Here is an 11,921-nt window from a genome sequence, read left to right on the forward strand (position 1 = left end):
CCTAGAAGGGGGGGGTTGAATAGGTGTAGCGGTTAGAATATCCGCTTTTCAAAACTCGACACTTAATGTTGAATCACCCCTGTTTAATCGATTAAAAGAATGTGGATAATCGATTAATGGATTTGATTTAATCGATTAAAACGGAAACAGTAAGCTTAGGCAGATTCGATTACTTGCACGATAATTAACCGATAATGAAATTAACACACAGAGCTTACAGAATCATTAGAGTATTAACAGTATAGCAAATATACAGAATATAGCAATTAATTCTACTATACAAGTTAACCGATTAAATGCAATAAAGAGATAGAGAGAAAGAAAAATCCTGCAACACGATTTTTATCCTGGTTCGTTTGCTTGTCCACCGCAAACTACATCCAGGCCTCCCGGCTGATTTGGGAGATTTTCTTTACTATAATTGAATCAATGTTTTTACATGCACATCATCCAATTACAACAACTTAGACATTCACAAGAAAATAAAGAACCTTATTCTATGGTTTGACTCCCTTCCTACCGACAAAGAAAACCTTTCTTTCGGCGTAGCCCCAGCCAAGAACCTCTGTTCTTTCCTTATCAAGAATTCTAAGCAATATGAAGATACAACTCAATCTCTTAGGTGATACGACACCTTGAGATTTCCAATGTTACAACAATTTTTCACAATACAAATTATAGAGTAAACTCAAGCAATTACAAAGCTCATATTTAACAAGTAAGGCTTTACTCTAAACACCTAATACAAACTCATGCAATATGACAATGTATTAGTTGAAAAACAGAATTTACAGAATGTAAAAACTTCACAAAAGCATCAATAAAATGCATGAACATGTGAGATGAAATGATGAGAAATATATCATGAAATGCCACTCAATCCTAAAGCATAGAATTCTCTCCTTTCTAAACTCACAAATGCACTAACAACTAGATGCAACAAATATCACGAAATATGCTCTAACTCTCTAAAAAATGCAACATGCAAGTTATGAGATCAGTTCTGAAAATGCAGTTTATAAAGAATCAGTTCTGAAGCCCAGTTAATCGATTAAATCCTTGGTTAATCGATTAACGTTGTTCAAAAACGTAACTAATTCTGTTTTCCAAGTTTTTCAGTTTCAACAGCTTTTCAAGTTAGGTTAATCGATTAACGTATGCCTTAATCGATTAACAACATATTTTCATGTGTAATTTTAAATACAAAAACTCAAATACGTTATGCACTTAATTCATACATGTTTAACACTTAGTTTATGCCTAGAATGCACATATACATGTATTTATGTGATGCATGAACATATTATGAATGACATATCTCAAAGATGAAATGATTTAAAAGATTTATGCATATGAGATATGTATTAGGTGACCTAAGCCTTAGACTCAACTTAAACTAGTTTCTAGTCTAAGCCTAGTACCAATCAAAGACTTAAGCATGTTGATTTGTTGGTGATCTTCAAGCTCTTTTTAGCACAAGTTGTCCTCATCAAAACCATGACATATAAAGAGAGCTTTCCAAAGTGTTCCTCTTGACATGCACACTTTCACACGGTTCCCACGCCCCCCTTCCAACCGTTGAGAATCCCTTGCCCAAGCCACCCAATTCAACCCAACCGCTCCACCAGCCCAATAGCCCCAGCCCAACCATCCGACCCACATAATTCCAACCTTGAGGACAAGGTTGTCCTCCCAGGACATGGCAATGATATGGGGCCAACTTCAACATACTCTCATAGGCCCACCAGGAACAAGCTACCACCTAAGTGGTTATATAATTTTATTAGGAAGTGATATTTTAATTAATGTATCAGTTGGGCCAATCTATAAGGCCCAACTTTAGGAGTAACCCTAAATCTAATAGGAGTTGTTATATATATCCTATTAGCCTCTAGCAGTAGCTATGATGAATGTTGTTTTTATTTTTTCCTACTAGTTAATACAAGGTGGAATTATTTAGTAGTTGTTTCTGCCTCATTCCTTCTTCTTTTTAGATCAGATATTTACTTAATATCACCCAGCTTATTGGGGAAGACACATCATCACCAGGGTATTACTTGAAGTCACTACAAGGACCACACCTTTGTCACCCATCTAACGCACTGCTGATGAGCAATATATTATACATTATTCATAACCTTAATTTAGCATGATTGATGATTCTCGGTGCCTAATTGACTTTGTTTTACATGGTTTAGTATTTTAGATTTTATTAGACTAATATTCCTAAAATGAGTTAATTTGGGGTTATTTGGCCTGATTAAATCTATTATCATTTTCAGATCACATTTGGCACTAATGGCATTTTAGGCATTATGGAAGTCGAGGATATATGTTGAAGTGAAGATTGTATTTTTAATTTAGGAGTTGTTTTTATTGTAATTTAGATTTGGGCCCATTGTTTAGGCCCAATTCGGTTTATGTGTGTTGGAGGGGTTAAATTCGGATTCCCCACTCCAAACACACACACTTTTACTTTGCCTCACTTTGAAACATAAAGATATTTTCGTTTTTCCTATTTTTGCTTTGCTAGGGTTTCACTCTCATTTCTCATTTTCGGTTTGCTCTTCCATTGCCACGGAAGGCTAAATTTATGGACTAAGTTCCTTTGGTAATGTATCACAACTCTTGAGGTTTAGTTATTATTGCATTTTCGGTTTCTTTATTGTTGATTTCTTCTATCTTTTCTGAATATGGTTTGCTTAATGCCATTGCATTGCTTAGAAACTGGTTGATTGAGTTTATCTTCACTTAGTTAATTTACTCTATCTAGTGCATGAATGCTTAGTTTGTGTGAATTTTTTAATCGTTTCATGCTTATATTGATTTCGCCTAGTTTGAGGTTTAGGTTCTGGAACTTTGAATTGATTATCGCTTAGTTAATTGATTCTCAACAAATTCGGAAGTTAATGGTTGGAATCTGAAAATAATCATTTGAAACCGAGGATTGAGTTGTGAACAAACGAACCAAAGGGATTTAGCCGTTTTATTACATTGTTTAACTACTGTTTCTGAATTTGATTTATGTTCATAATATCCAACAACAAAAAACCCCTTGTGTGTGTGTGAGTATAAGGTGTTTGAAGTTTTGCTTGAAAGATAATCCTTGGGAAACGACCTAGGAATCACTTCCTAGTACTGCAGTTTTAATTGTTATTTTATTTGTATCGGGTACGGCTTCGATCAACTGCCAACACCTGATACACGCCGCCTGCACCTCTCACTTAACTCTATGCTTTATAGTAAATACATACCTAAGCTGTGGCTACCATAACCTACTACAAGCTATAAGTCAACTATGCATAGAGTATGACCTTACTAAGGAGTCGGACACGCATAAAGAAGCCCCATACTCTGCCAAAAACAACGCGTCAAGCCCATATGGTCGACCATGCCTACAACATCTATCAGAGAACCTCCCATCCTAACCGAGATAGATTCGACCAAAATTGACCCATCAACTAAAGACAGAGAAGTCCAATCGATATCAACAATATCTTGGGAGGATTCATGGCTAGGGGCACATCCAGGTCGGCCTAAAAAAGGTATGTTAGAGAAGTCATTCACGTAGCAGAGGTACTCGGCAGCAACAAAATAATAGAGCAGCACTAACCCTTTTTTTCGATGATCATGATTATGACGGTGTCATCAGAGGTCATGACGATCCCTTGGTGGTCACGACAAAGTTAAACAACAAGAAGGTCGACTTAATGTTTGTAGATCAAGGAAGCTTGACAAACGTAATGCTTTAGGACCTCTTTGACAAAATGGAGTTACACTATCGAGACTCCATGCCATATGATAGCCTGTTGATCGACTTCACCGACGAAGGAATCACACCAAGAGGATACATCGAAATTTAGGTGATCACTAGAGATCGGCCATTATCTAGAACAATCAAGACCAAGTTTCTAGTCATCGACCATAAGTCAGCTTACAACGCCATCCTCGGCCATTATCTCCACCCCGATCTATGCATGAAGTTTCTCTCATCAGATTTGAGGGTATGCACAATCAAGGGCGACTAACAGATGGCTCAGAGCAGAGCCAGCTCCGTGCCAAAACAACAACCACCCTCCAAGAAGCTACAAGGCATTCATTTGGCATAATTGGATGGGTGAATCTGAAGAAGAAGAAGAAGAGCTCCAACCATAACCCAGCTCAGGCAAGAGCCCCTTGGGAAGACAACGTGGGAAATCCTCGAGTATTTTGTTTGATGATTATGTTGATCCTTTTTATGATCGAACAACTAATATATTTCAAAACATATATAGTAACAAGACATTTCTCAAACCCCTTTTCCCTCTTCTACCTCCCGATTAACAAAAATCCACTCAACAAATGTAGATCAAAATTCAGGGTGATGGTTACTTCTGCCTTTGGTGGTGGCTAACTCGAGTTTCGCAAAAGCGTGGGTCGTATTCCTAGGGTCAATGGTCAATGTCATCCCTCAGAGGAGTCAACTATATCAACAGGTGGTGATTGTTAACATACATCTCCCAAGGCGTAGACCATGTCCCCTTTGGCTAGCGATTCTAGTTCTACCCCACGAGCGATGATCACGTTCTCCTATAGCAGTGAAAGTCGTTCCACTACCTAGTGCCCGAATAATGACCCACTTTCCAAGGCAAGGACCATGCCTCTCTCTCACTCAAAATTCATGTTCGGGCACACTCAAGTGACACACTCCCCTTTGGATGCCCGACATCTGTTTGGAACATCAAGCCTATCCCACAAAGACGGGTAACACCCCACAAGTCTAATCGAAGCAAGCTAAGCAGAAAAGAAAATTAAAAAGGAGCAGATAAAACCAAAAGTATAGAAGAATGACGAGCAGATATTGAAGAAATGTCATTTTATTAGTTGAGCAACTATTACATGTCTTACAAGTTACGATAGAAGAAAAACTTCAAACCTATCAATCTACTATTAGGCAAAGTCGTTACAAGTCTTACATTCTTACATCAGAGGCAACATTCAAACCTCATAATCCACAGCCGAGCATGGCTGTTAAAAAACTTCATAACTTTTGGGTTGATAAATAGCCCATGCACACCTAGGAAGACCACCAAGAAGCAGATGCATGTTTGGCAAGACTTCCTTTGATGCCATTATAGGTTTCATTCCAATTCATCGACATCAATATCCAATATGGAAGAATGACTGGTCCGAACCTTGGTTCTCATCCCACATGACCACGACGGTCGGCACACTATGCCTCCCAGGAACTACACGTCATGTGGGCAGCTTTAGCAGTCCTTTCAGTGGATGATGACCCTCTTTTGATAGGGTAACCAAGACCACCTCTAGACGCGGATGTTAGGTACCACTGCTAAGGAAAAGCAACCTGCCAGCGCCCAAGCTAATGACAAGCTACCTCGAGCAACGACCTTTTGGTACCATTAGCAAAGCTAGAAGACCCATTGTCAACAAAAGGTAGTTGAGATACTTCGCGAAGGAGGCAAAGACACTTGAGCTTACCAAGAACAAGGCTTCCCACAACTGCTTCCGACAACATCTTATGCAAGGAAGGCACAATATCGCCTCTCACCACTAAAAAGATACTCTCTAGATAGGCAAGACCGCTCTCTAAGAAGGCAACAGTGTAATAGAGGGACAAAGGAGAATGATATGAAGGAGGGGACCAACCTCTCTATTTATAGAGGGGTTGGAAGGTAGTACACGTAAGGCTCTTGTCCTTTTGCCTACCCCACCATTGGAAAGGAAGGCATAATTTCTCGTCGATCTGCACAAAGATCAAAGCATTGGACATGCGAGAAATCTGAGTTAAACCCATCTTCACCGTCCCACCAGTGCACTCGAGTGCAATCCAACAACGGTCCGAGATTTGATGCATCTCATTTATTACACGTAAGGAATTAGGCAAACAACTCAATATGGGAGATGAAAAGATGCTAAGCAAAGCCACATATCATCATCACGCCCTCTTCCCAGGAAGGCACAACAACCAAGAAAGCTCCCAACCAACCACATGTCCAAGCACATGCATAATAATAATGATCAAGGCGGAATCTAGAGAGTCGACTATGATAAGCACCCTTCATGCACTCAGTTTCGACACTCATGTATCGCGCCATCGCACCGATTTATAATTCTTGCTCACCGCATTGCCAAACTCAAGGTCAGTAACACTTAAGTTTACTAGCACGCCCGACTTCCGGCCATACTAATAGACTGGGGGCAACTGTTCCATCTCGGTCAAACGATATCCCATTGACCGAAATTGATTAGTCAAGGCCGGCCAAACTCAGACACTTGATGAAGTCTTAAGTCACCAAGACACACCATACTAACCGACCAATCGAGCTTGTTGGGGAAGACATATAATCACCCGGTATTACCTCAAGTAAGTACAAGGGAACACACTAAATGGAAAATGCAGGCCTAGGCTATGGCTACCATAGTCTACTACAAGCTATAAGTCAATCATGCATAAAGTACGACCTCACTAAACCGCCCGACACGCATAAAGCATACTCCTGCTTAGCCAAGAACAGGTTGACAAGCCCAGATAGTCGACCACGCCTACAACAACCATTAGATAACCTCCTATCCATCTCCATTATACCCCCCAACAGAAGATATGTCATAATATACAAAGGAAACACATAACATACACATGCAAAACTCACTTGCGCATTTGACATTCCCATTCTCTAACTTTTCCCTCTATCTTTTAAGCATTATATTTTCTCATACTCTGAGTTGTTGACTCCCTTTCCATTGTCATTTGATGACTTGATCGTCAAAGCACTTTTTTTAGTACCTCTCTCGGCAGGCCCAGGCTCAACTCAGACGAACTCAGATCCTTATCCAACACTGAGGATCACCCCAAGAAGCATTCCACCAAACACTTCAACCCGACGACCTCTAGTTTGAGACCGACCCATCCCAAATCAAAGACCCCCAGCCATGCTCACCCTCTTGTAACCGAGCAAAAGAACATTTTTTTCCATTCTATAATTCCTTTAGAGAATTTTGTTGTTTATGAGATTCAAGTATGTTTAATAACTTTTCAAGAGTTTTCTAATGATACCGTTGGTTTTTCAATAGCATAATTTTAGCTTTTTCACACTCAAGTTGTTGAACCCCCTCTTGTATATGTAACTCAATTTTTCATTTTTGTGTTATGGTTTATGCATGTCTTTGTGAAATATTGTTATGGATTGATCTTGTAACATTGGATAAAAATAAGCCCAATAAATACCATGACAAATGATTATTAATAGGATAAATATATAATTATCATATATTAATTAATCATGTATTATAAGGAGTTGTCAAATATCCTAAGATAATGGTGAAAGAGATAAACATCACTAAGATATGCTTATATCAATGTAGGTCAAGCTAGTGAAGATATATGAGTATGTGACTTATTCATCTAGGAATATTGATATTTGATAGTAGTAGCGCACCTCCTTAGAAGGCTAGAAATAAAGAACACGAGATGTTCTTCTAATCTATAAACTCAGTAGGATTCCATTATTGAACCAAGATCCTCTCCACTAGAAAGGCAAATATTTGTTTTTCTTTGTGTTTTTAATGACAAAAGTGATATTTCATTATATATAAAAGAATAATAATGTCTTTACCATATTATTTTTTCTTTTGTTTTTGTAGTACTTGTCTCTCCATTAATGGAGAGCATCTTAACTTTCCATTATTCTACATTCATGTCTCACTTACACACCCCTTTCCAAGTTTGGTATTACTTGGCTCGAGAACTTTTTCATTTGGAGAATTTTGTTATGATATTCATTTGGGCATAGTTAAACAGCAGTATGAAACTTCACTCTCAAAGAGAAAGTGTCCCACGCCATTCACATTACACATATTGTCATTCATATTGTGAAATCGATTTAGTCCTAGTTTTTTCATACCAAAACAAATGTTATAACTTCAATGATGAGTGAGGCTTCTATGTTTTCATTTGTGATGCTCCACTGTAATGATAGCAACTCAGTGACATTGACGATGCTACATGTGTTTCAAGGTGTGCAAATGCACACCCTGAAAATTTAAAAAATAAATGTATTATTTATTATAACTTTATAAGTCTAAATTTTATTTGTTTTGTAAACAACATGATATAACTTATGAAAATAAATAATTACTAGTGTGTAATATTTGTACACTATATAAAGATTTATACACAATCAATACTTCATTCATTTGTATTACTTTATTTGAGGAGTTAATGATTATAAAACATACACCATAGTTCTTACAATTTTTCTCTAATCATTATTGTGTTGAATTATTTTACAAGATTATGGATATGTAACTTAAGAAACTTCATGATCATTTATCCGAGACAATTACTCAGTTACTTCTTTGTATATCTTGCTTGAGTCTAGTAGATTTCTTCTCTAGTTTTGGTATGACAAAACTGATTGAATCTGCAAAGTTTTATCCACGTAGTTTTTGCTCAAATAATTTGGTAATGTTTGATAATAAACTTGAGATTTAAATTATTGATATGCATAACAATATTGTGTTTTCTTTTTTGGAATGAATCAATCATATTTATGATAAGTTGGTTGAAAGTAGAGGACACGTTATTTACTTATTAGTTTATCTTCTTTCAAAGTTAGAAATACAATTGCAGAAAGATTTTATTCAATGAAAATTTTAAAAAATAAGTTGCGTAATTGAATGAGAGATACATGAAAGAATGATTGTCTAATTTCTTATATTTAGTGAGAAGTGTTCAACAATATTGTCAAAGAATTAATCATTCAACAATTTCAAAATAAGAAATCATAGAGAGATTAATTATCAAATACGTAATTTATTTGATGAAATATATTTAAATTTTGTAATTTCATTAATATTTTCATCTTTTTATACTTGAAGATATTTATTATTTTAATTTTTAATATATATTGCACACCCTGCCTCTAGGTCCTAGATTCGTCACTGCTCAGTGGTATAGTGACTATTTATCTCTGAGGTCACAGATTCGAGTCGCGGAAAGCTCCCGTGGGAGGGGAATAAAATACTGCAGAGAATATTTAAGTTTAATGAGTGGTACGCCTAGTATATTCATGGGTCTGGGAGGTCGCATGTCAGAATTGGGGTGTTACAAAGGCTCCTCTAAGGGGAATAAAATACTGCAATGAGTATTTAATAGGTCTGAGAGATCGCATGTCAGAACTTGGGTGTTACAAAAGTAACTCAAACATTCTTTTTATGTCGAAATCATTTGGTGGTGACTCTATGAAATTCAAAAAATTATTGTATTACTAGCACATTGACAAAAAAAATTATTTAATTTTTATAAATTACAAAAATAATCTAGAAGGGGTTAGTTTATTGGTATAAGGTCCTGGTAGATTTCTAGAATGATCAAAATGTCAAAAGTTTGAGAGCAACGCTTATTAGAAGGGGCAATCGCACACCCCAACAATAATTAGTTTCTTACTCAAAAGGTAAGATGATACCATTAGTAATACCAAAAAGTTACAAAAATAAGACTACCCTAATAAAAAATCAAAGGAAATTGCGCATGTGCTATTTTAAGATCGAATTCCTTCATTATTAAGCTAATAAGTGTTATTAAGGCATTACAAATATATTTTAAATAAAATATAAAACTAAAATATGTTGACTTTGTGATGATATTTTGTCATTATTGAGTCAATAAGTGTTCACTAAGGTTATGTTTGGTCAAGGAAGGAAGGAAAGTGGAAGGAAAAGAATTGAAGGAAAGAAAAGCAGTAGAAAATGAGATGATAATTTTATTGTTTGATATGATTGAAAATGGAAGAAAACTTAGAGAAAATAAAATACATATTTAAACATAATATATTTAAAATGATATAAGTATCCTCGTTATATAACTAAATTACATAACTAAATATTTATTTAAAATGACAATACATAATTATAAAATATGTCTAATTTTTAAATACTATTTTTTAATATTGCAAATTACATAACTAAATAATTTATTTTTAATAATATTGATTAATATTTTTAAGTTCCTAAGTTTAATATAATAATTTATGTTTATAAAATTCAATAAAAATCATTAGCATCTTATATCTTCTTCTCACCAATGCATCTAAGTAAAGTATAACTCATTTTTTATAATCACTTTAATATTTTTAACAATCTCACTTCTACATATTTGCATTTTGTCTTTCTATTTTATTTATTATTTGTCTATTTGTTGGTAATTATGTTTATTTTTTTATTTTCATTATAGACAATACACAATTATTATTTATTTTTGAGTTTAGAAGCAACGAAAATAAAATTAAGTTAACGAATTTCATATCAAAATGAATGTAAACAAATAATTTTACTATTTTGAAATTGAATCCTCCATTATTGAGCCAATAAGTGTTATTTCAAAGTCTTTTTATTATTTTATTTCAAATAATAAAAAAGAAAGAAAATGGAAGAAAAAATTATTTCAAATGATATCCACCATTATTGAATCAATAAGTGTTCAATTAAATCTCTTTAAAATCAATATCTATACTTCACTAATAATCTATACTATTAATAAAGGGAAAATACAAAATAACTACTCATTATGGTGTAATTTGTGTTTTCCTATTTTGCCCTCAATATCTTTTTATTTCTACCAAAAAACCCATATAATATTATTTTTTTATTTTATCCTTATTATCTTCTTATTTTAAAAGTGTATTTAAAAAATTGAATATTAGACCAAATTGAATAAATTCAACCGTAAATTTAGCGCAAAAAATTATATTTGAATTTATAAAATACAAACTATACATTACAAACGATAGGAAAGCGGGTTGACAGGCACGACAGTGCATGTCAACACGCTAGTATATATAAAGACAAAACTTGAAATAATTTCTCCCATTGTGTAATTTTCATTTCCTATATTGCCCTTAACATTATTTAATATTTACAAAAAACTATATAATCCTAAGTAACTACCACTAATACATTAATTAATCATATATCTCACCTTAAATTAAACATAAGCATAAACACACACAAAATATAATATATAAAAATTGAATATGTAATATCACACAATATTCGCCAGCAAGCACGAAGTGCATATACACACTAGTAGAGTTAAAGCTAATTGTTAATGAACATATCTAAATTAATGGTTGATTCCTAAACAAACACTAAGAAAATCATAAAATCATGTTTATCATCTCTTTCTTCTTCTACTACCATCAAACATACGTTCCACCAAAATGCACAAATAAAGTAAATATTTATATCTATACTATATATAAAGTTAAAACATGGTGTAACTTCTACCATGATGTAATTTTCATTTCTTACTCTACCCTTCATATTATTTAATTTTGACAAAAAATTCATATCTCTATACTATATATAAAGTCAAAACATGGTGTAACTTCTACCATGGTGTAATTTTCATTTCTTATTTTACCCTTCATATTATTTAATTTTTACAAAAAAACCATATAATTATAATTAATCACTACCAACACATTAATTAATCACATATCTCACCTTAAAATATACATTATCATAATCACACAAAAATTATAATATAAAGTACATTGAATAAAACAAATATATTCTAATTATAAAAAATGAAATATATAAAAACTGAATATATAATACCATGCAATATTGACTAGCAGACACGAAGTGCCTGTACACACTAGTATATTATAATATCAACAAGTGTATGGACCCATTATATATTTTCACTTTCATAATAATTATTATATAAGTCATATATACAATATATAGAATGATATACAATTAGTTGTTAGAGAGAAAAAACTTTATAAGTTTATATTGATAATGCATAAAAAGTAAACTCATAAACTAAATTACATAAAAGAAAAGTAATACATTGAGATGATCTCTATTTATATTTTATTTTTAGTATTATATTTACTTGATAATTATACTTATTT

This window comes from Lupinus angustifolius, chromosome LG17 (genome assembly GCF_001865875.1).
Source record: "Lupinus angustifolius cultivar Tanjil chromosome LG17, LupAngTanjil_v1.0, whole genome shotgun sequence".
NCBI lineage: Eukaryota > Viridiplantae > Streptophyta > Magnoliopsida > Fabales > Fabaceae > Lupinus > Lupinus angustifolius.